Source organism: Passer domesticus, chromosome 4 (assembly GCF_036417665.1).
Source record: "Passer domesticus isolate bPasDom1 chromosome 4, bPasDom1.hap1, whole genome shotgun sequence".
NCBI classification, from domain to species: Eukaryota; Metazoa; Chordata; class Aves; order Passeriformes; family Passeridae; genus Passer; species Passer domesticus.
Genome location: NC_087477.1, coordinates 12,282,551 through 12,304,775, shown reverse-complemented (window position 1 = coordinate 12,304,775; position 22,225 = coordinate 12,282,551). Strand labels below are relative to the sequence as shown.

Below are 22,225 nucleotides of genomic sequence, written 5' to 3'. Positions count from 1 at the left end.
TGAATCCAAGGGGGGATGTAAATTACTGGGTAAGCAAAGTGACAGGATTCCATGTGCCCCATTTGGGTGACTCCCAAGATGAGACAATATTTCTCCTGCTTGTCTTTTACAAACAGAACATGGACATTGCCAAGGACACAAGTGGCTGAGACACTTTGTCCTCATTCAGGCTGTTTGAGAGCTGGTGAGTCCTGGTGCCCAAACCACAGCCTGGGAGCCCTGGCTCCGTCCCAGACTCAGGATGCCATCTGCTGAAGTGAGGAGTCCAGTTAGTCCAGGAGTCCTGGTAGGACTAAAAATAGAAAGATCAAGCTGGAATGTGGTGTGCTGCAGGCGCCAGTAGTTCAGCTGGCAGATAAATCTGCCTAATCCAAGGAGAAATGGACTGGGTGCTTTTAGTATTGCTGTGCTACTTTTTGTCTCTTCAAGGCTGTTCCCGTTGGGAAGTGTTACTTTGTGTCGTCTCAGCTGTGCCTAGGAGAGGAGGTAGGGACTTTGGTAGAGCGTGTTCCCGTTTGTCCTTAATACATGGCAGATAAAGAGAAAATAATGCATTCATGCATAAAAATCCCTTGATGTCAGGATTCCATTTGAGAGCATCTGGGAACCTTTGAAAGCTTTATTAGCGAGCGATGAGGTGTGTTACCTGAAGCACAGAGAACAGATGGTAAATCACCTTGTCAGTCTTGCTTCCTCTCCTTCCCTCATCTCTGTTGCTTTTTCCTTTCTGTGATTTAAGCTGCCTGGTACAACCTCACACTTTTCCTTCAGAAAAAGAAAAAGTCCTGGCCTGGCCTCTTGGTGCTGAGATGAACACTGCACTGTCACCGTGTTGTTTACCTCCCCAGGCTGGGCTAGCCACCTCTGGGAGTTTGTCAGGGCTTTAGAAAGGGATGGATGTTCTTTGGTACGGGAGAGCAGAACCTGGCACTGCCATGGCTACAATTCCCCCGTGGCTAACAGACAAGGTAGCTGTTCCCCAATAGAGGTGTTTATCTTGTAGCCAAAATGGTGCTTTTAGAAATTCTAAATGCCTTTTTTTTTTGTGTGTGGTTTTTTTTTTTTGGTGGGTTTTTTTTTGGTTTTTTTTGTTTGTTTTTTTTTTTTTGTTTTTTTTTTTTTTTGTTGTTTGTTTGGGTTTCTTTGGATTTTTTTTTTGTTTTTTTGTTAAGTAGTAGTCTGCTCAGGATGCAAAGCAACATCATCACTGATCGCTTGGATTAACTTGTGGTCTCTGTGTGTCCTGCCTTTTTTTTTTTTTTTTCTTTTGCAATGAATTCATGGACAAGTGTCATGGCTGGTCTTCACTGGGTTTATCTTTCTTCGCTGACTACCTGGAAGCTTTGTGGAGGGCTGTTGATTATCAGAGGCGTGTTTATCGGTTATTCAGATGGCAATGGTCCCGGGCCTCCGGGAGCGATCTGCTCGGCTGTGGGAGCTGCGGCCTGCGGGCCCTCGGGCCGCCCTCGGGCCGTTCCGGGCCTGTCCCGCCCTCGCGCCCGGCGGAATGGCGCCAAGCCGGAGCGGCTGCTCCCGGCCCGCCGCAGGGGGCGCTGCGGCCGCCGCTCTGTGGGTGCGCCGCCGGCGCCATCTTGTGTGGGCGAGGCGCGAGGCGGAACGGGGCCCTCCGTGCGCGGAGAGGGGCGTGGAAGGGGCGCATCGGCTCGGGGATGGCTCGGGTGTTGTCTTGGGTTTGCAAAGAGACAAGAAGTAGCTGAGTAGGTCCCGGTTGGCCGGAGGCGAGCTGAGAGAAGATGGTGAGTCTTCCTTGCCGCACCTGACCTGTGAGGGGAGGCTGCCGTAATGGTGTGGGGGGGGGCTTTGGCTGTTTCGGAAAGGCACGGTTAGTGACGGCTGTTCCTGAAAAAACATAGTGCAAATGGTGGGAGGTGGCAGAGACAAGGTGCCCGTTTGTTTAATAAAAAATGCTCCCCAGGTACCATGGATCACCAAAGGGACATAAAGGCCATGAGAGCCGCAGAGGGAGAAACAGGTTCTGGGGAATACGTGATTAAGGGAAGGCAATAAAACATTCTGACTCTGGTAGTGTTGCTTCTGAGGAGACGATGGAGCTGCTTTTCCCACTCAGAGTGCTGTGGAAGGACAGGACAGAGTGGAACAGGAGATGCTGGTGGAGGCAGCGGTGCAGTGAGCAGGTCCCGAACGCTTTCCTGTGGAAAAAAATGAAGGTTAGTGACAATGACTGACACTTTACTAAGGGGTTTGTTGCTCCACACCACCATGACTTCATAACAAATATGTTTGAATAATTCTATGGTTTTTACTAGGTAAGAGTTGATTAAGTCAAGGAAAATTAAAAAAAAAAAAAAAAACCAAAAAAAAAAAACCAAAAAAAAAAAAAAAAAAAAAAACAAAAAAACAAGCTGAGACTTCCAGCTAGTTTATAAGAATATAGAAAATGTTTAGGAGAGAAAAACCTCACCTGTAATGCTGGTGAAACCTGTGAAACTCAGCCAGGTTTGTAACCAGGGAGAGATGCTTTTGGTCTTCCTTTGGAGTATCAAGTAAGGTTTTTTTGTCAGTGTTCATTGTTGGGGGTTTTACAAAGCATGAGTAGTGTTCCTTGTTGAATTAAGAATTAAAATCAGGAGTTTCATGTTGCTTTTCCTCTGGGAGAGTGACAGGAAAAATTTTATTCTGACTTTAAATTTATTGTAGTTTTAAAGAAAAATGCAAATAAATTCCAGATCTAGAAGTGCTAGAATACTGCACTGGGTAGCCCAAATATTTGAGGTAGGGTGGCAGAAATACTTACTGCGAGCTTAAGTGCTCTGGTAGTTATTTGGACAGAAGAACTGCCAGAACAAAAATGTGGAATGTGTTTTGAAGAGCAAGTAACTTCACTTTTTAATGGAGTTTTCTTTTTGGGTGTGGCGATCTCTTGCAAGATGCACACTACCACTGTTTACTTGGGCAGCCCATGAGGCACACCATGTGCAGTCACGCCTGTTTTTAATTACATTCATTTAAACGCTGAAAAATGCAATTGAGATTGCCATCAGTATTCAAGAATGCTTAAAAATAATTATGGGAAATGCTTAGAACCTATAAACAACAGGAAGAAAGAAGATTAATTCAGTCAGCTGATAACATGTGGAGGTCAACATGTGCTGTAAACATTGAATAAAGATTTCTTCAACAAACGGAGTGGTTTTTTTAAATGTGTCATGCCTTTTGGTTTGGACAAAATTTGACAGGCCTGTACAGAGGAAAAAAACAATAAAACAAATTTCAGGAAGCTGGATGTGTTGGAATGGTGAGTGTTTAGTGGATCTGTACTGCAGAGTGCTGCAGGGGTGTCACACAAGGTGTCACTCTCTAAGGTGAGTAATTGTCTGTCAGGGACTGTAAGTAGGCACGTGGGTGTTCTGACTCAAGCAGACCTTGTTAAACTGTGGCCCAGACACTGAACAATAGAAGTTTGTTTTTTGTTTTCAGGACCAATTGTGTTTCACGAAAGTTGCAGTCTTAAAAAATTGGTTTCCTCTAAGATGATAAAATCTTTAACTGAATGACTGTATATTCATTTTACTTACATGCGTATTTCACACAGCATTATTTTACTTCATGAAACTCCTGTGTTTCTGTGGTGATTATTGCTGGGTTTGGGGAGCATCAGGTGAGGAGAGCAGTGAGCACAGTGTGAGTGTCCTAACCTCTTAACAGCAAGGGCATGACTGGAGTATCAAATGAACACATTCATATAAATTCATGCCTTTATATTTTTAAACAAAACGTTTATGATCACTGGGTGATGCTCATGCACAGCTGACCCTGACTTGCACTGTCAGGGAATGGGAGGAGGCTGCTTTGCTTCAGTGGGTCATGGGGATCTGGCGGAAGGGACGGTATTGAGAGCGTCTCTTCTGCTCAGACGAAAACTCTAATGGGTGTGGCTTGTGCTTTCAGTTGTGTACTTTGTGAGGGGCTTTTTGTTTCTTCTTAAACTGCCTGAACACAGCTCACAATTCAGTATCCTGGTTCTTGCATTTTGGGCCGCTGTAATCATCACCTGCTGGGAACGAATCTCTGAAGCTTTAGTTCCAAAGCTCTTTCCTTGGAGAGTGGGAGGATGCAGAGTACTGTGTGCTTTAGAATTAAAAGTATTTCAGCAATGCAAGATTCCTTCTCTTTAAACAATATAGAGAAAAATGGTGCAACCCTGGATTATTTTTTCTTGTTTTCTGCAGTTTGGGGAAGAATGGTTTTATTTTTTATTGTAATGTTAGGCACATGGTTGTTATTATTTATTATGTATTACTGCCAGATTTCTGAAGATGTACATTACTAGCACCTCTGACAGGCTGGTATTTGTTAAAATGGTTAACGTGCATCTTTAATGTTTCTCTTGCCTATTGATCTAATTATTGGTCAAGCAGCATGACTTAAAGGACAGTTTAAAAATCCATTTTGTTGCACAAGTAATCATTTGAAAGCACTTTGCTTTATTTCTCGAGGAAACTCAGGTGTCAGTTCTGTCTAAGCAGTTTGTCTGACACAGAAGTGGGCAGCAAGGACTTTCACCTAGACCCAGTGGAAAATCTGGGTGCAGTTTTTTTTCATTTCGTGAAGTTCAGCGGGTCGTGTGCTGTGGTGATGATTGGAAAGGTGTTGTTTCCTTCTCCCCTGTGACAGCACACTGGCTGCCTGCTGTGACCTCGGGGAGCAGTCACAGGTTGGGAATGGTTCTCCTTGCACCCAGAGTCCCTGAGCCCTGCTCATAAAAAAAAAGCCAGGCAGCTGAGCTTGTCTGCCTCCGTGCACAGTGACACTTGGAGGGGAGCTGGAAGGAGGTCATGAAGGGAACAAGGGATTTAAGGATGGGAGGTGAAACACCAGAAAGAGATAGCAGCTATTGGAGAAAATGTCAGTAGTGCACAGCCTGGATCCTGTTCAAATTACTTCTGCTTGTTGTGCCAAGGAAGGAAAACCAGGCAGTATTAGGTTCTATTTTGTTGGGCCAGGGTTTTATGAGCCTTCAAAAGGGAACCTAATACACCCAAGGATAGCTTAGCTATTACCTTCGGAGGCAAATAATGAGCAGGATGGCTTCTGCTGCAGTGTTAGAAACAAAAAGGTTTAATAAAAGGTAAAATAACAAACAGAAAATCCGAGCCAGGTACAGAGTTCTGCCCCTGGTAGAAATACCTTCACAAAAGCGGTTTAGTTCTTTTGTCTTCCTCTTTTTCTGCCTTATGGGCCAGGTGGGACTTTTTGGCTTCTATCCAATTAGGTGACCCCAAGGTTTTAGTGAGGTCTCTGGGGTCCTATAAGGTGGCTTTTCACCTGATCGTTGGGAGAAACTTCTGGGCTTCTTTCCTTTTTTGGGGGACAAAGGCTAGTTTGCCACTCTGTCATTAGGGGGCACTCTCCTACATTCCTACAGGGCAGCAGTGTTGAGAGAAAATTCTAAATCCATTTCTAAACACACTAACAAATCTGCATCCAGAAATTCAGTCTTAAGATCTCTTAGAAGTAACAACAGAAGTAAGAGAGAATCTTCTCACTGTGAACTCAGATGTTTCTACTAGTGGTGGTCACTGCTGATGTTGGTTGAGATACTGTGAAAGGAATACTCCTCTTGTGTCTTCTGAAAAATGCAGTGGAAGTGCTTTTGGTTTTGTTTGCCAAATGTTTTTCCTGTAAAGGTGGTGGGAAACAGTTTGGGAGGAATACAAATAGCAAGGGAGAGAGCTTCCTTTTGGTCAGTGATGGTTGCAGGTTGTTCTCTCTTCCACTTTATTTTTCCATGTTTCTACACTATTGGAGATAAAATGCATATCTGCATTTTTTAATATAAAATTAGTGGTTTGTAATCATAATCTAAGTTGAAACTTTTAAAAATAAATTATGGGTAGCATTAATGGATATTATGGATAACATTATTCTATGGGGGTTTATCATAAACTGAGAAGAGTAAACTGAAACCTAAATGACAGGTGGTTCTTCAGAGGTTGATAGCTCTGAAGGAAGTGAGTTGATGCTGCAAAATGCAGAAAGTTCAGTGTTGGTCCTGGTTTGTTTTGGTTAAAAAAGGCAGAGCCTTCTCCAGGTTCCTTTGAGTGGAGCTGGAGTAGTGTGTGCAGGTGTTGTCTGTTACCAGCACGTTCTCTTTCTTGGCAGTGTAGAGCTTTTACTGTTGGTCAGGCTTAGAAGACTGAGCCAAATCCGTTGACCAAGAGCCTTTTTCCTTGCAAGGATAAGGAAATTTTATTCTGGTATTTTGGACGTGATGAGCAGTATTACACTTGAGTTACAAATGAATACATTGTATCTGTGGCTGGGGAAACCCTGCCTCAGTCTGGCAGGCAGGTATTGTTACAGTGTGTCAGGTTTCCAGGCATCCTGGGCTTCCCTGTCCTAGCAGCGGCATCCCTGCTGCAGCCAGTGGCTGAAGTGTCTAACCCAGTTCGCTTGCAGCTGTTGATCAGTTCTCGTTTGGTACTGCACTCTCATCCGACTGTCATAGCTTGGGAGTTGTCACCTAGAGTAATTGTTTAGGATGCTATCCTGTGTCTTTTTTCCTGAAATCCTGGTGGTTTTCCCTGTGCTGAGCTGTGAGGTTACTAATGACATTCCCGTTGACTAGTCATAAAAAAAAGCCCAATCACCATGTGTCAGTACTGACAGGAGTGCACAGAGCAGAGCACAAAAACACAAATAGAAACATACTTGGCTGGTGTTGGCTTCTGTGATGGATATTGGAGCAAAAAGGAGTCTGCAAGGGAAGGACTGGCAGGCTGTCCTGCTACAGGATGTGTGGGCCAGCTGCTCTGCACAGTGCTGACCTTGCTGCAGGATTAAATGTCACACCAGCTGAGACCCACACAGTGTTTTGGTATCTCCTTAATGCTCACAGCCTCAAACACTGTCCTTGCTGAAATGCGTTCTGTTGAAGTTGTGCTTCCTCCTTCTAAAACATCTGGTATTTTTTATGATCGGTACACAAGAATGAGCTCATAGCATCTGTTGCTGCAGGAGCTGCTGTGGAGTAGAGCTGCTGTGGTAGTAGAGTGCCAAACAGTTCTGCAGGTGTCACCCGGTGGAAGTGGAGGAAAAGTTGATCCTCATGAACCATGCAGCTGCTGTTGATCTATGGGTGACAGATCATTCTACCTTTGATATCACTTTCGTGGTTTGTGGATTTCTTTGGTGTGTTTTGAGGGCTTTTGCTGGGTTTTTACATTACATTTTTTTAACCTGAACTGAAACCAGTTGAGTAGTATGTGCAATGCTGAAGGGATTCAAAATTGTTAGGTTATTTAATTTTTTTTTCCCTCTTTGAGAAATGTGGTTGAACAAAAAGGGTGAAAACATGGGCAGGACTGCCTTATTAGACATCATGTTATGTTTGTTTTATGGCATAAAATAGCGAAAGCTTGTGTCAACAGAGAGGGAGCTGTTGGGGAAGCAGTAGTGTCCCAGTGCCTAGTAATTCAGCTTCTCCTTAAGAGGATATGAGTCTTGAGACCAGTTTGGATTGATTGGAGTACAGAGTTAGACTTCTTCCATGGCCCTCCTGTTTAGGAGTGTGTGCCTTCAGTGTACTGGAATTTTGTCCCTCTGTGGTATTTCTCGTTGTTTAGATGTTCTCTGAAAAGGAAATGTTCCTGCTTTTCATAGTAGAAAGGTGACTGTATGGTGATTGTAATAATGAGGAATGAAGAGGGATAGGAAAACCACAGCAGCCTCGTGCCCTCAGAAGTATTAGAGTAGATATGAGCTCTGTGTTGGTTTTGAGTCTTGTTCCTGTATCCTAATTCTCAAAAATCTTAGCTCTTTTAATAAATGGTGATGTTCTCTAACTTTGACAGTGGAAACTTCTTTAAGAGTCTGTCCTTGGAAAAGCTGGGGTTTACTGTAGTTGTAAGAAATTAAACCTCTGAATTCTAGGTACTTAAGAGCTGTGTCTAACGTGTTAACAGCCTAAAAGAGTTAGAGGCTAATGAATGTACTTGTGCAGTGTCTCACAGTTATAAGAACAGCTGTTCTGAGCCCTGATGTGCTGACCAGCTGTGAAAATTGTGTTCAGTAACTCTTGACACTTCTCATTTCTGTCCACGCGGAAGGAAGAGTGATGGAGTAGGGGAAAGCAGAGCTGTGGTTTGAAGTACGGATGGACAGGGATTGGAGAGCTTATGGGATGGGGGTTGTGATGCTGCCTGGAGTCAGGCACATCTGTGTGGTTTCAAATGTGGTGACTTCTGCTGTGGCTCTGCTTTTTGCATGAAAACAAGGATTCATCAGTAAATCCTTGTGGCCAAGACACATGAAACCAAATTGTTTGAACAATGCTCTAGTTCCTTATTAAACTTGATTATAATGGTCCATCTTCACATATAGCCTGTTTTATTTAGAAATAGGTGATTCTTAGTCCAAAATGAATGAATATGAGTAGCAAAATACCCCACTCTGAATCAAGTTAACTTTAAATAAAGTTTTAGAAAAAAGTGAACATCAAGCACAACGTTGAAATGAAAGGATTTATTTTTCATCTTAAGGAAGGTTACTAATAATCTGTTCCAATAGCATTTCTGGATACAATGAGGAAGGCAAAGTTTTGCTTCTTTGGCTTGTTTTCAGAGGAAAATGGCCAGATTCTCATGGTACTGGACAGTTACAACTTGAGACAGTTTAATATCAGAATTTTTTGAGTCTTACTGAGACAGTAATACCATCTGAAAGAAAATGTCTTGGTTAAGAGATTAATTATATAGAAGACACAGGCATTTTTCTGAGCTCCCTCGAGAGATTTTTGCCTTTTTTATGAACAAATACTGTGTTCTGAGTCTGGGCCAAGTGAGCCAGATCAGGTGCCTGTAAAATCAAATTAATTGATCACACAGCCGTTGCAGTGGTGTCAAGGAGAAGACACACCACATGACATAGTGTATTTTTCCATGGCTATATTATGTCATCATAGAAATGGGCCAAAATCCTGTTAGCTGAGTTCCTTCTGGCACAGCAAGTTTCTGGTTGTGTGGGGCACTGTGGAGTTGAGCAGAGAGGGAGGCACTGTGTTTGTATGAAAGGTCTTCTTTCCTTGTACTGGCTGCCTTTCAGCTGGAGAAATTCCCCATGAAAGCAGGACATGACTCATTCATGTTCTGGCTGTGCACATGGAAGGAATGGTGGTTGTTCTCACATGGAAGGAGTGGTGGTTGTTTTGTGCTCATCCCTGCAAGCATGGAAGAGTTGTTAGCCAGAGACACTTTCAGTTTCTGCAGTGATATTGAAGATTCTTGCAGTGGTTCTTTTTGTCCAGGTCTCTTCGAGCTGGATAGCTGATTTAATTTTTCACCTGTGTTTTCCCAAAGCATCCATAGGTTATCTCCTCAGCATTTTATCCTTGGGACACCGTTTATTGATTCATTCTGTTAGGCACAAGGTGAATACTATTTTCTGAGCCTATTGTGGCTTAATTTTAGTAGCTATTTCTTTCTTTTTTTTGTCTCCTTTACCCTCAGCATAAGGAGCTTGATATTGTGTTTCCTTTGAATATTTTTGGTAACTGCCAGATGGCTTGATAACCTTGCTGTGTCCTCTATCAGTACTTCCTGAGCCAAAATCCCCATCAGGTATTTCTCAGCATTCTGGCAGTCCATGTTCCAGGATCTTTGATTTTTCACTCAACACAAGCCAGCAGTGTTTGACAAGGTCCCGATGCAGCTGATGTGTATCCAAGTCCCTCCAGGCTCTAAAGCTCATTTTAGAAACTATGGTAATCTGGATCTAAAGCATTTGTGCAAGATTTTAAAAAGTTGTCATGTGCATTTCTGTTGTCATACTAATCAGTAACATATAGCCCAATGTCTTTAATTTCAATATTAAGTGTAAGATGGGCTTTACTTTCTTATCTAATTCCAGATTCTTGAGGAAAAGTGTATGTAATCCACTGTCATCCATCCTTACTGTGCTGTTTCCTTCACAATTTGCAGTGATGTTCACCTTAAAGCCTGCCGTTTGCTGTCAGTTGTTTTGGGTTGCTTTTTAAAACGTAGGAGCTGCCTGTACAAACACTTGATGTTTACTGATGTTTTCTGTGACTTCAACATGTGTTGATGCTTTCTGTGCTTGAGTTGCAAAGCAAAAACTGGTGGCTGTGAACTGTGGCTTGAGCAGCCTTAGGATATTGTTGCTTGTATAGTGTGTGAGGGAGCTTAGTGAATTGTTTCTGCCCAGCTTATTTAATTATACAAGGATGCTGGAGTTCTTAACTTTCTCATCACTATCCAGCAGCCCAAGAGATGGAAGCAGCTCCGTTCTGGAGGGGTAGAGTTTTATAGCAGTAATGGACCTTGTTTGCTCTGCTGATCTCCAGTGTTTCCCTGTGTAGAAGCAGTCACAGGGGCTGCCAGGACAGAGAACAAGGTGTTTTCTTCACATTGTATAATGAAGCTATAGGCAGCTATGAGTGAATTAAGGTGGAAGAAGAGAAATAATGAACTATTATTTTAGAGAAAGAGAAATCCATATATTATTGGGAAAATATGGGGCCATACGGTGGGTCATAGCTAATATGTGATAATAATGGGCATAGTGTGCTTAACACTTTGGAACCCATTGTATTTCCCTTTTGGATTAAATTAAATGCATATATCATTCTAACAAACCTTTCCTAGCAGTTTGGGAACTTTGGAAGTGGAGAAGAGAATTAATGGTAGTGTATTTATATTGGTGTTCTTATGTCTAGTGATTCAGTTATTTCCCCGTAAAGAATTTACTGTTTCTGCACACAGTTGTTGGTCAGCTTGTGAACAGACCTTGCTGAAGGTAGAGTGGAAAATTACCTTCAAATACACTAAACTCAACAGCTATTATTTACCTCATTGTCTACGAGACGGGCTTAATAACCTATTGCCGAGTAAGAGGGAAAGGGAACTGGGACACGGCTGAACTGCGGTGCCAAAATGGTGCCATCCTGAGCTGACCTGAAATGGGAGAGAAATGTGAAATGGCAAATCATAGGAGCTCATCACTTGAGGGAAGCAGTGGAGGAAGGCAGCTGCCTTTAAACAAATAATCTGAATATAGGAAGACAATCAAAAATCCATCCCTGCTTGATTTTTGAATATGAAGTCAACTTCTAGTTGATCTAGTTGGAAATGAGCACACAGAAGGGTCTTGTTTAAATAATTGCAAGTTAAACCACTTATAGGATAGAGGTATAATTTCCGTGATGAGGAATAAATTTCTGAGATTACACCAGCCAAGTAACAAGTAATTGCAGCCTTGTCTTAATCATTAGTGAGAGAGAAAAAAATCCTTTTCTAGCAGTTAAATGCAAGGGGTTTGTCATATAGTTTTTTGGAGGGCTTTAATTTCTGTTGCAGGGAGCTGTATTTATTTTTTCATTTCACATAATATGTAAGCAGCCTTGAGTTGACTTGCCCAGGATGTTTGGGAGGGGCTACGACTGGTTTTTATTACATGCTACAAATCTTCTACTGAAGTTTGATAACAAATTGTAAAGTAGCAGTACAAGTTAGATGCCTGCCAAATTCACATAAAGCGGAGCCAGAACTAGTATACAGTGTAAATCAGTATTGAAATTCATCCCTAAATATTTGGTTTGCACAGATTTCACGCGTGTAATTCCTGAGCTTGGCATGCACATTGCTTTGTTTTAGATGAACTGTGTGGGTGTAAAGATGGCTGCTTACTGAAGAGCTCTGCATCTGCCCTGTTAATAGAGGGGGCAAGCCAGGGGGGAATTACTTGTTTTCATTTAGAAAGCATGTATGCACTATGTTTGAGTGTTGTTAACTAACTTGGATGTACTTGGTTGAAGGTGTTTTTAATCAAGTGTTGCTGATGATATTTACAGGGTAATACATGTGGGCAGGTATTGTAAGAGTGGCAGTGGGGGTTTTTCACAAGTTTTTTTGTAGTGCTATTAGTAAGTATTAAAAGCAATTTCCAAGCTGAATGTAACCTTGCAAACTGTGGGGAAAGGTAGCTTAGAAATAGCCACTTTGTTTGTTTCTCACTTAGGCAGAGGTTCTGTAGCATGGTGACTCCAGAGCAGCTTCAGGCTGTATAACTTGGACTGCAGCTGCTGCTGTCACCCTGAGAGAAAAGAAAATGGATTCTGTTGGTGTTGGGTCTGCCAAGCGCTCAGGAACAGGGCCAAGGCCCCCTTGGGGTCAGTGTTTGTTTGGAGCAGTTCTCTGAGCTTGGTGGAATTCGGGCTGTAGCCCAAGAGGTGTTGAAGACACAAAGGTACAACAAGCACCTGGTCAATATTAATGGGGCAGGCTGAGGTAGGGTGGGAGACAATACCCACGTAAGAAAAGCAGCAGCAGAGGATTGGTAAGGGAAACTCTCCTTTCTCTGTGTGTTTTCCTCTGCTTCAATCTCTTTTGGCCTTTCTCAAGACCTGTCTTTTTGTCAGACATTTCACTGTTTAATGCAGTTATGAACAGGCACTAGAGATGGTGTCCTCAGTGAAAAGCAAAGCAGCAAACACTTTGGGGTGTTTTGGTCTTAATAGGTAGTGCAAGTTTGTCATAGTTTAGAAAAAAATTTCATGAGCTCAGTCAATATTAACTTGTGTTTAGTTTCCTCTTGGTAATTATATCAAGTAATAAAATGTGCTATCTTAGGGCTAGAATATGTACAGGAATGTCAAACATGTGGCTTAACCTGTTCCAGTGTGTGGAGCTGCACTGTTGTAGGACCGTTTGTGTGGCTGAGTTCTGGTCTTGTCCTTCAGTAGTGAGCTGGAAAACTGTCCTGTAGGTGTTTAAACAGCTGTCACCACTGAGCTTTTCACTTCACACACCTAGTGGTTCTCATCCGCCAGCTTTTACATACCACTTCATGATGCAGCTGTGTGTAGGAAGTTCATAGTGCCAGTCCCTTAATGAAATGCAGCTATACTATTCTCAAATTCATGTTTTCCAGCTGTCAGCTAGCAGAAGAAATTTTGTTGATCTTAACTTGGCCAGGCTCTGCTGTTTTTTGAAAGCTCCGTGCTGTTGAGCTAAGATGCTACTTACATTAGTGTAGTAATGTTGACTTGGAATCTTGCTTTTTCTAAATTAGAATAGTCAGGTAATAAGCAGTATTCTTCCAGACCTGCTCCAAGGGAATAGCTTTGTGTTTACCCACATTTAAGCCTCAAACAGAAGGGACTGACTGAAGAATGATGAATGTCAAGGACTTTAATTTGTCATTGCCTTTGACAGCCTGCGAGTTCTTGTGCTTAGAGCATTTTTGTGAATAATGCTTGGAACGGAACTGTTACCATTTGGAGTTTGTTGCATATCAGAGTGTTGTGGTGCATGGTTCATTTGGTTTGTTCTGTTTCCCCCTAAAGTTATAATGGTTCGGTCTTGGGGTTCTCCCCCCCACCCCCGCCCCCCCTCCCCTGGCAACCCCTCCTTTTGAGACTGTCAATCTGTTGTCTCCTCCCCTGTTCTCCTGGTTACCCTCTGTCAATCCCTCCCTGAGTTCCTGTCCATCACCCACTGTCCCCTTCGCTCTTTCCAGAAAGTTCTCCCCTCTTTGGTGGGTGATTGGATTGGGAACAAGAGTCCCTCCCTGTCACATTCCCTATTGGCTAGCTGGCATGTTTCTCACGAGTTTGTTCCCTCCCAAGTTCTCCCTCATTGGCTGATGTTTTGTATGTTCCGCCCCCTTTATAATTGCCTGTATCCTCACCTCGTGGTCTTTTCTCAGCTGGATTTCCCTGGAGACATTAAACCTCTGGACTTTACCCCCGAGAAGAGTCCCTCTTTTCTTACTTCGCCTACCCGCTGATCACTGCTGCCTCCTGCTGAGGCGCTCCCTGGACGCTCCCGACGCATCTGGGCAGTGCCCCCCCGGCTGTCAGCTGCTGTGCCACAGTTCAGCCGGCGCAGACTCCTCCCCAGCCTGGGGGAGTAGAGAAAAACTCGGACAGCAGCTCGGCAGTTTTGACATCCACCGTAGGGGCAGTGGACACCCCCGGACCCCGTGGCAGGAGGTCAGTGGCCAGTGGGCAGGTTTTGCCCTTCCTGCTTGGTTCATCGGTTGCTCCGTGGATGTCAGACTACCCTGTCTGTGAGCAGACCTCGTTTTAGAGGCGGCGCTCCGGATTGGGAGGGACCGGAAGCTCCTGCACCCCAGAGTCGGTCCCCAGCGAAGTCTCTCCCTTGGAGTTTTATCCCGGTCGGCGCATGTCAGAGGGTGAGTATCCCCAGCTCCCCATCTTCGGGTGGTCCCCCTCGCCTAATGCCCTGGTTTCGTCCGGTTGAGTTGGTGGTTTCGTCCCAGACCCAGTGGGGTTAGGGTTGGTGCCTGAGGGGGTTTTTTTTGTTTGTGTTATATTTATTTTCACTCCACGGGGTGGGTTTGCTGTGTCGGCATGGGTGCTAAACTGTCGACACAGCAGAAAGGAGTTTATCTCTAAGTTGTGGCTATCCTTGGGGGGAGGGAAATTAAATTAATTAAGAGGGAGTTAAAACAGTTGATAATGTGGTTGTTTACTCAGTTTCCTCAGATCACCCCCGAAATGGTTCATAGGATAGATTTTTGGAATTAGGTTGGAAGAAAATTATCTCAATTGGATTCTGAGGGGGAATCAAAGAGTAAAAAATTAGTTTATTGGAGCTTCCAAATTATTACAGCTTTAAAAAAACAGGTGAAACTGAGGGAACAACCACCCCCTGGTTCATGTTCACCCTGTCACCAAGCCCCAGACCCTTGTTCCACCTCCTCTGTACCTCTGAATAAGGGGATCCTGAGGGGAACAGCTCACACAGGCACAGTGCCGGGTTCTTGCCATCCCCCGGGTTTTCCTCAGGGTCCTCCAACCCCCCACCTCCGAAGTCCTGGCCAGACTTCGGGGGATTCTTCCCCAAACCCTGTTTCCCCTACCCCAAAGTCCCCGGTTGTCAAACCCAAAGTTGAGTTCTTAGTTCCAGAGGGTGACAACTCTCAGACCCTGTCCCAAAATGGCTCCCATGGAGCTCAAGATGGAGGTGGCCACATGGCTTTTCCTATCAAAACACTGTCTTCTTCCCACAATCCTTTTCTTTTTCCCTCCAACCCTTTTCTCCCCTCCCCTCCCCTGCAAAACCCCGCCCACCCCTGCTTCACTCCACCCTTCATTCCTCCACCCCCTTCCCTGCCCTTCCCTCCTCCCCCTCCCCTAGCCCCGCCCCCAAGTTACCACCTACAGGCGGAGCATGTCCCATCTCTCGACTCCGCCCAGGCTCCCAGCCCCGCCCAGGTTTCCACGCAATGCCCCTCCCTCCCCTGTTCTGGTTCCCACGCCCCACCTTCCGGTCCCCATGACCCGGTTCCCGGGGGGGCGGGGCGGCGTTGGAGGACCGAAACACAGGGCTTGCACCAGTGATCACTGCAGCCCCTGTCACATACCAACTGGAGGGAGAGGGACCTGTTAAAGCGCAGTGGTCCCCATTCTTGCACTCCCCCATCAAGGAACTGTGCAAGGCTCAAAAGGAGTTCTCCCGGGAGAGTGAATATTTCCGGGGACTCCTTCGGGCCTCTTTATTAGAAACTAATGTTGTTCCCGCTGATTTGCGGACGCTTTTTTCATGCCTCCTCAACCCGACCGAGTTCCTGGTATGAGAGGAGGCATGGAAAAAGGGGGTCAGGGACATCCTCCCAGATTTGTGGGCGGATGCCCAGACCAGCACAATAGTTGGTGGTGAAGCTGTCTGCACAGAACACCTGCTTGGACTTGGGAATTGGGCCGATGGGGCGATTCAAGCCAGGGACATCCCCCGCACTGCACTTTGGGAAAGTGCGAAGGTGGCAGAGAGGGCTTTCATTTCTTTAAAAACAGTAACATTCACTGTAACATTTTTTAAGATTATCCAGGGTGGTGAGGACCCTTTTATAATATTTGTCGAGCGTCTCCGCAGAGCCATCAATCAACAGGTCCTAAGCGAGAGCGCTCGACCCGAGGTGCTGCTAGAGATGGCTGCTGCGAATGCGAACATCGCCTGCAAGGCAGCCATTCTCAGCCTCCCGTTGGACCCTCCTCTGACAATTCAATCCATGATTGAAGTGTGTCAGAGGAAGGTTCCGGTTATCACCAAGGAAGACGCCGGAAGTAAACCACCGTCCCGCCAAGTGTCTTTCGCAGACTCACTTGCCTTCGCAGATGTGATGCCTGCACAGCCCCAGCGTACTCCCACCCAGGGAAGACCTCCACCTCACGGACAATACCACCTGTGCGGAAACTTGAACCATTGGATGCCGGACTGTCCGCTTCGGGCTCAGTTCTATGAGTTCCGAAGAAAGCAGACAGCATCCCAGGAGGGACTCCATCAAAATCCAAAAAACTAAAACATGAGTGCAGCCCCTCCCTGCATGATGACAAAAATAGGGCGGGTGACATACCACAAAAAAAGGGGGATTTGGGGAGGGGATCCCAGTCTGCCCACCCGATTTCACGACTAGCTAAACCGGACTTGACTTCACAATCAACCTTAACTTTTCCATCGCTGACAACCTCTTCTTTGATTTCACCCTTCAGGTTGCACCTGGTTGTGGATCTCAACATCACGAACTCCCAGTGCCACCTTGTGATGGTAGCACCTCAGGCACCAGGTATTTGGTACCGGATCCAAAGTAAGTGTGTTGTCGTAGGAGACACCAAATTCACACCCCCAGAAATTACTATCATTCCGGGGTTGCTGCCGTCCAGCACTCACAACTTTGCCATCGGGCTTTTCTGCATACACCCACCGGTCTCCCTGGCCAAAGGCCAGGTGATCACCCAGGCCATTCCTGTGTCTCTCTCTGAATTTTATGAATGTGAGAGACCCCTACCGCCACATGGCACTTTACCAACTTACAACATTAATTGGTCGCAGACGGTAGGGCGTGGAAAGCCACATTTGACATGCACCATGAGCAGGGGTGGCCAAACCACCAGGGTGAACGGAATGCTGGACACAGGGGCAGATGTGACGATCATTCCCGCCAGGGAATGGCTGTCACAATGGGAATTGCAAAACGTGGCCGGACGAGTTCAGAGTATAGGGGGCATTCAATTGGCCCGACAATCAAAGAGCGTGGTACAAATTACAGGGTCAGATGGGCAATTGGCTTCTGTGCACCCATTCGTTCTGGATTATACGGAACCCCTGTTGGATAGAGATATTTTGGCCCAATGGGGTGCCACAGTTGACTTGCCTAAGCTTCCTCAGCTTTTTCAGTAGCGGCCACTGAGGATTGCCCTACCCAAAAATTGACTTGGAAATCAAATTCACCTATCTGGGTAGAGCAGTGGCCACTCAACAAACAAAAGTTAAAAGCGCTCACGGAGCTCGTACAGGAGCAGCTAGATAAGGGTAACATCATGGAGTCCATGTCACCGTGGAACTCCCCTGTCTTCATCATTAAGAAACCCAACAAAGACAAATGGCGGCTCTTGCACGACCTTTGCCAAATTAACAATATTATCGAAGACATGGGCACTCTCCAACCAGGGATGCCGTCCCCAACCATGCTCCCCCAAAATTGGAAATTGGCCGTACTGGACATAAAGGATTGTTTTTTTCAAATTCCTCTGCACCCTGACGATGCCCCGCACTTTGCCTTCTCGGTCCCCACCATCAACTGAGAAGCCCCAAGGAAGAGGTGTCATTGGCAGGTTCTTCCTCAGGGCATGAAGAACAGCCCTGTGATCTGCCAATGGTATGTCTCTTCCTTGCTGTCCCCTGTTCGAGAGGCAGCAAAGGATTCTATTATATTACATTACATGGATGACATCTTGGTGTGTGCACCTGACAGCAGTGCACTTATCTATGCGCTTCTCCTGACAATTGAAGCATTGACTTCTGCAGGGTTTGAGCTCCAGGAAGAAAAGATTCAAAGGATGCCACCCTGGAAATACCTTGGCCTGGAAATTACTAAGGGGACCATTGTTCCGCAAAAATTGGCTTTTAACACCCAAATTAAAACCTTGGCCGATGTCCACCAGCTGTGTGGGTCTTTGAATTGGGTGAGACCTTGGCTGGGTATTCCTATGGAAGACCTAGCCCCCCTTTTCAATCTTTTGAAAGGGGGAGTGGAGCTTAGTTCTCCCAGGACCCTTACCCAGGAGGCCACCACAGCCTTGGAAAAGGTGCAAAACATCTTATCACAGAGACAGGCACACCATTATAATCTGGACTTGCCATTCAGTTACGTTATTCTGGGAAAGCTGCCACACCCGCACGAGTTGATTTTTCAGTGGGAGTCGTCCACAAAAACATCTAAGGACCAAGGTTCGAGGGACCCTCTCTTAATTATAGAGTGGGTTTTCCTCAGCCATCATAGGTCCAAGAGGATGATGCGGCCACAAGAGTTGGTAGCTGAGTTGATCTGGAAGGCTCGCCTCCGGATCCGGGAACTGGCTGGAGTTGATTTTACATGCATTCATATTCCTATCAATTTGAACTCGGGCCAACTAACAAAGGCCATGTTGGAGCATTTGCTCTTGGAGAATGAGGCTCTTCAGTTTGCGTTAGATTCATTCACCGGACAAATTTCTATTCACAAACCGGCCCACAAATTGTTTAATTCGGAAATGTCATTTAAACTTTCACTTAAAACCATTCAGAGTCGGAAGCCTTTGAAAGCTCTGACTGTTTTCACAGACGCGTCTGGAGCATCCCACAAGTCCGTGGTGACTTGGCGGGATCCTCAAACTCGGCAGTGGGAGACAGATATTGTAAAGGTTGAGGGCTCACCTCAAATTGCCGAGTTGGCTGCGGTTGTCAGAGTCTTTGAAAGGTTCTCTCAACCACTTAATCTGGTAACTGACTCTGCTTATGTTGCTGGTGTCATTTCTAGAGCGGAGAGCACGATTCTTCAGGAAGTCCCCAACATGGCTCTGTTCAATTTGCTCTCGAGATTGATACATCTGGTCTCCCACCGAGAGCAACCCTTTTATGTAATGCATGTAAGGTCACACATCAACCTGGCAGGGTTCATCGCGGAGGGCAACTGGCACGCCGATGCCCTAGCCTCCCCAGTTGAGATGGCCCCACTCCCAGATGCCTTTCAGCAGGTGAAGCTCAGCCACCAATGAATCCATCAGAATGCTCCTGGCCTGGTCCGTCAATTCCAACTGACAAGGGATCAGGCGAGAGCAATTGTGGCCACATGCCCACAGTGCCAGGCATTTCAGTTACCAGCCATAGCCGCCAGCACCAACCCGCGGGGGCTAAAAAGCTGTGAAATTTGGCAGATGGACATAACACACATCCCAGAGTTTGGCAAGTTTAGGTTTGTGCATGTCTCTGTGGACACCTTTTCTGGGGCTGTCTACGCCTCTGCTCACACAGGGGAGAAGACTGCAGATGTCAGAAAGCATGTGTTGCATGCCTTCTCCGTGTTGGGCATCCCCAAGGTAATAAAAACAGACAACGGGCCAGGGTATACTTCCAGGGAATTCCGGAGCTTCCTGCAGGAGTGGGGGGTAAGCCACGAAACAGGCATCCCTTACTCTCCCACAGGACAGGCAGTGGTAGAGCAGGCCCACCAGAGCCTCAAACGAACATTAGAACATCAAAAAGGGGCTATGAAGGTGGAGTCCCCTCAGACCCGGTTAGCTAAGGCCTTATTCACTATAAATTTTCTTAATTGTAGTTTTGAGTGCCTGAACCCGCCCATCGCAAGGCACTTTAACACCTACAAAGACGTGCACCTGAAGGCGAAACCCCCTGTGTTAGTGAAGGGTCCAGAAACTTGGAAGGTGGAAGGCCCCTTTGACCTGATAACGTGGGGTCATGGATACGCTTGTGTGTCCACCCCCACAGGGTTAAAATGGGTGCCTTCCAAATGGGTGAAGCTCTACCTTCCAGCGAAAGCCCACAACATTGGCACCGCTACACAGGTGGAGGAGGCAGCGTGGCAACGGAAAAGAAAAGAAGTCCCTTTGGCCGGTCCCCCCCAGACCGAACCTCACTCCTCAGAATCTTCTTTATTAACTTATTTTCTCCGTTTATATCAATTGGACTCTCCCTCATCGTAATTCAAGTTATGTTGATGACCCACCCAGCCGACACGTGGATCGTTCCCCGACCGAAGGCGAATGTCTGGCAAACCTTAGCTCAAGCAGTGGGACAAGACCACCTGTGCCTGTCTACAGCTTCTGCAGCAGACCCCCTCTCAACTTGTCTCGTGGGAATTCTGTTCAGGTTTTATGATTTTCCCCCTCCATTATTCCCTACCCTGAAATCCTTGCTCCCACAATCTGATCATGAGGTTCGCCCTGAACCCCACATTGTGTGGCGAGAGCTCTTAGCAGTTCTCAATCAGACCACCGATGAGCCCACAGAATTTGAGCTACTCGGCTCCGCACGAGCTTCCCTCTGTCTCCACTTTTTCCTATACCCTGGGTCGAGCCCATTTCAAGAAGTTCCATCACAAGGGTGAAAAATACCAAGCTGCTAATTGGTGCAACCACACCATCACTGTATATGCGCCATCCACCTTTTATGGGCGGCCCAGATTTCTTCCCAAAGGTGTTTTTATGTTGTGCAGAGACCGAGCGTGGGCTGGAATTCCCTCTCGTCTGTCCGGAGGGCCCTGTACTTTTGGGCAGTTGGCGCTGCTTACCCCCAACTATACCCAAATTCTAGATTGGAAAACTAAAAATGTCACACATGATCCGGCCAGAGTTCAGAGAAGCACACACAAAATTGACCCCGAGTGTGACGCGGAAATTGTGCATTGGTCCAAACCAAAAAACATTGCAGTTTCGGTGTTTTTGCCGTGGGTGGCCGCAGCTAAGGCGCTCGGGGAATTGGAAAACCTTGAGTGCTGGGTGGCTAAGCAAGCAAATTTGACATCCACTGCTGTAGCGGACCCCCTAGCAGACGAGGAAATAATGAGGCAAGCAACACTCCAAAACGGAGCAGCAATAGACTTTCTGCTCCTGCTGCACAACCACCATTGCGAGGAGTTTGAGGGACTCTGCTGCATGAACCTGTCGTCACGAGCTGAGGACGCCAGACGTACCATCCGCCGGATGTCCGAGGACGTTGATAATATCAAGCAGCAAACCTTGGACTGGTTGGGGGACTTGCTCTCAAAAGTTGAACTTTCAGGTTGAGTGGGCTCCATCCTTCAAATGATTTTGGTTGTTATATTCCTTCTACTTTGTTTGACTCTTGGTTTTTGTATTGTTTATAAGTTACTTACCCGAATTTTATTTACCACAATATCCCAAATTAATCATGTAGAGGCACCCCCTGACACTGCTCCCACCTCGGATGAACCCCAATGTCTAGAAATTAGTTGGGAGCAAACCCCTAATACAACTCAGTGGTTTCAGGATAATCAGGAGGATAATACTTCAGTTTAAAAGTAATTTTTGTTTTCTTTTTTAAACAAAAAAGGGGGAGATGTTGTGGTGTGTTCATTTTTATTTGGAGTTGGTTCGTTCTGTTACCCCTGTCTGTAATGATGGTTCAGCCTGGAATTCCCCACCTTCCCCTGGGTTTGCCCCTCCCCAGCATAAGGGTTCTATCAATGTATTGTCTCCTCCCCTGTTCCCCTGGATAACCTCTGTTAATCCCTGCCCGAGTTCCTCTCCGTCACCCACTGGCCCCTCCCTTCCTTCGAGAAAGTTCTTCCCTTGTCAGTGGGTGATTGGATCAGGAACAAGAGTCCCTCCTTCCTATCCTCCCTATTCGCTAGCCGGCATGTCTGTTATAAGTTTGTTCCCTCCTAAGTTTTCCATTATTGGTTATTGTGTAATCCCCACCTGAGTGTTCCATCCCCTTTATATACTGTTGCACCCATTCCTCGGTGTCTTTTCTTGGCTGGCTTCCCTGGAGACAAATAAACTTCTGGACTGTGCCCCCTCTTTTCATTTCTCTACTTCGCCTTCCTGCTGCCCACCGCTGCCTCCTGCTGAGGCGCTCCCCGGATGCCCCCGGCGCATCTGGGAAGTGCCCCCCCGCTGTCAGCTGCTGTGCCACAGCTCGGCCGGTGCAGTCTCCTCCCCTGCCCAGGGGAGTAGAGAAAAACTTGGACAGCAGCGCGGCACATACTGTTATATTATTTTGGAACAGTAGGACTGTGGTGAAATAGTGGTTGTTTCCGAAAGAGTGTAGTTAAACATACAGAGATAGCATGTTTGGAAATCTAAACAGGAAATCCTTTCTAAGTTGCAGTGGTATCAAGTCTGTAAAATGGTCAGTTTGTTCAGGAAAACCCATAGTAGTTCTAATTCCTGTTTGTTTCATTG

The 22,225-nt window shown here is 45.9% G+C and overlaps 1 long non-coding RNA gene across 5 annotated transcripts; it reads left to right on the top strand.

Moving 5' to 3' along the window:
• The first annotated feature begins 1,305 nt into the window (after nt 1-1,305).
• LOC135298467 (uncharacterized) lies at nt 1,306-21,834 on the top strand. Of its 5 annotated transcripts, none has more exons than XR_010360451.1 (3): nt 1,306-1,757; nt 2,064-2,189; nt 13,705-21,834. It is a non-coding gene; the product is annotated as an uncharacterized LOC135298467 (long non-coding RNA). The 5 variants fall into 5 exon arrangements; XR_010360448.1 differs by having other exon boundaries at nt 2,048-2,189; XR_010360450.1 differs by having other exon boundaries at nt 1,937-2,189.
• Nucleotides 21,835-22,225: the final 391 nt, after the last annotated feature.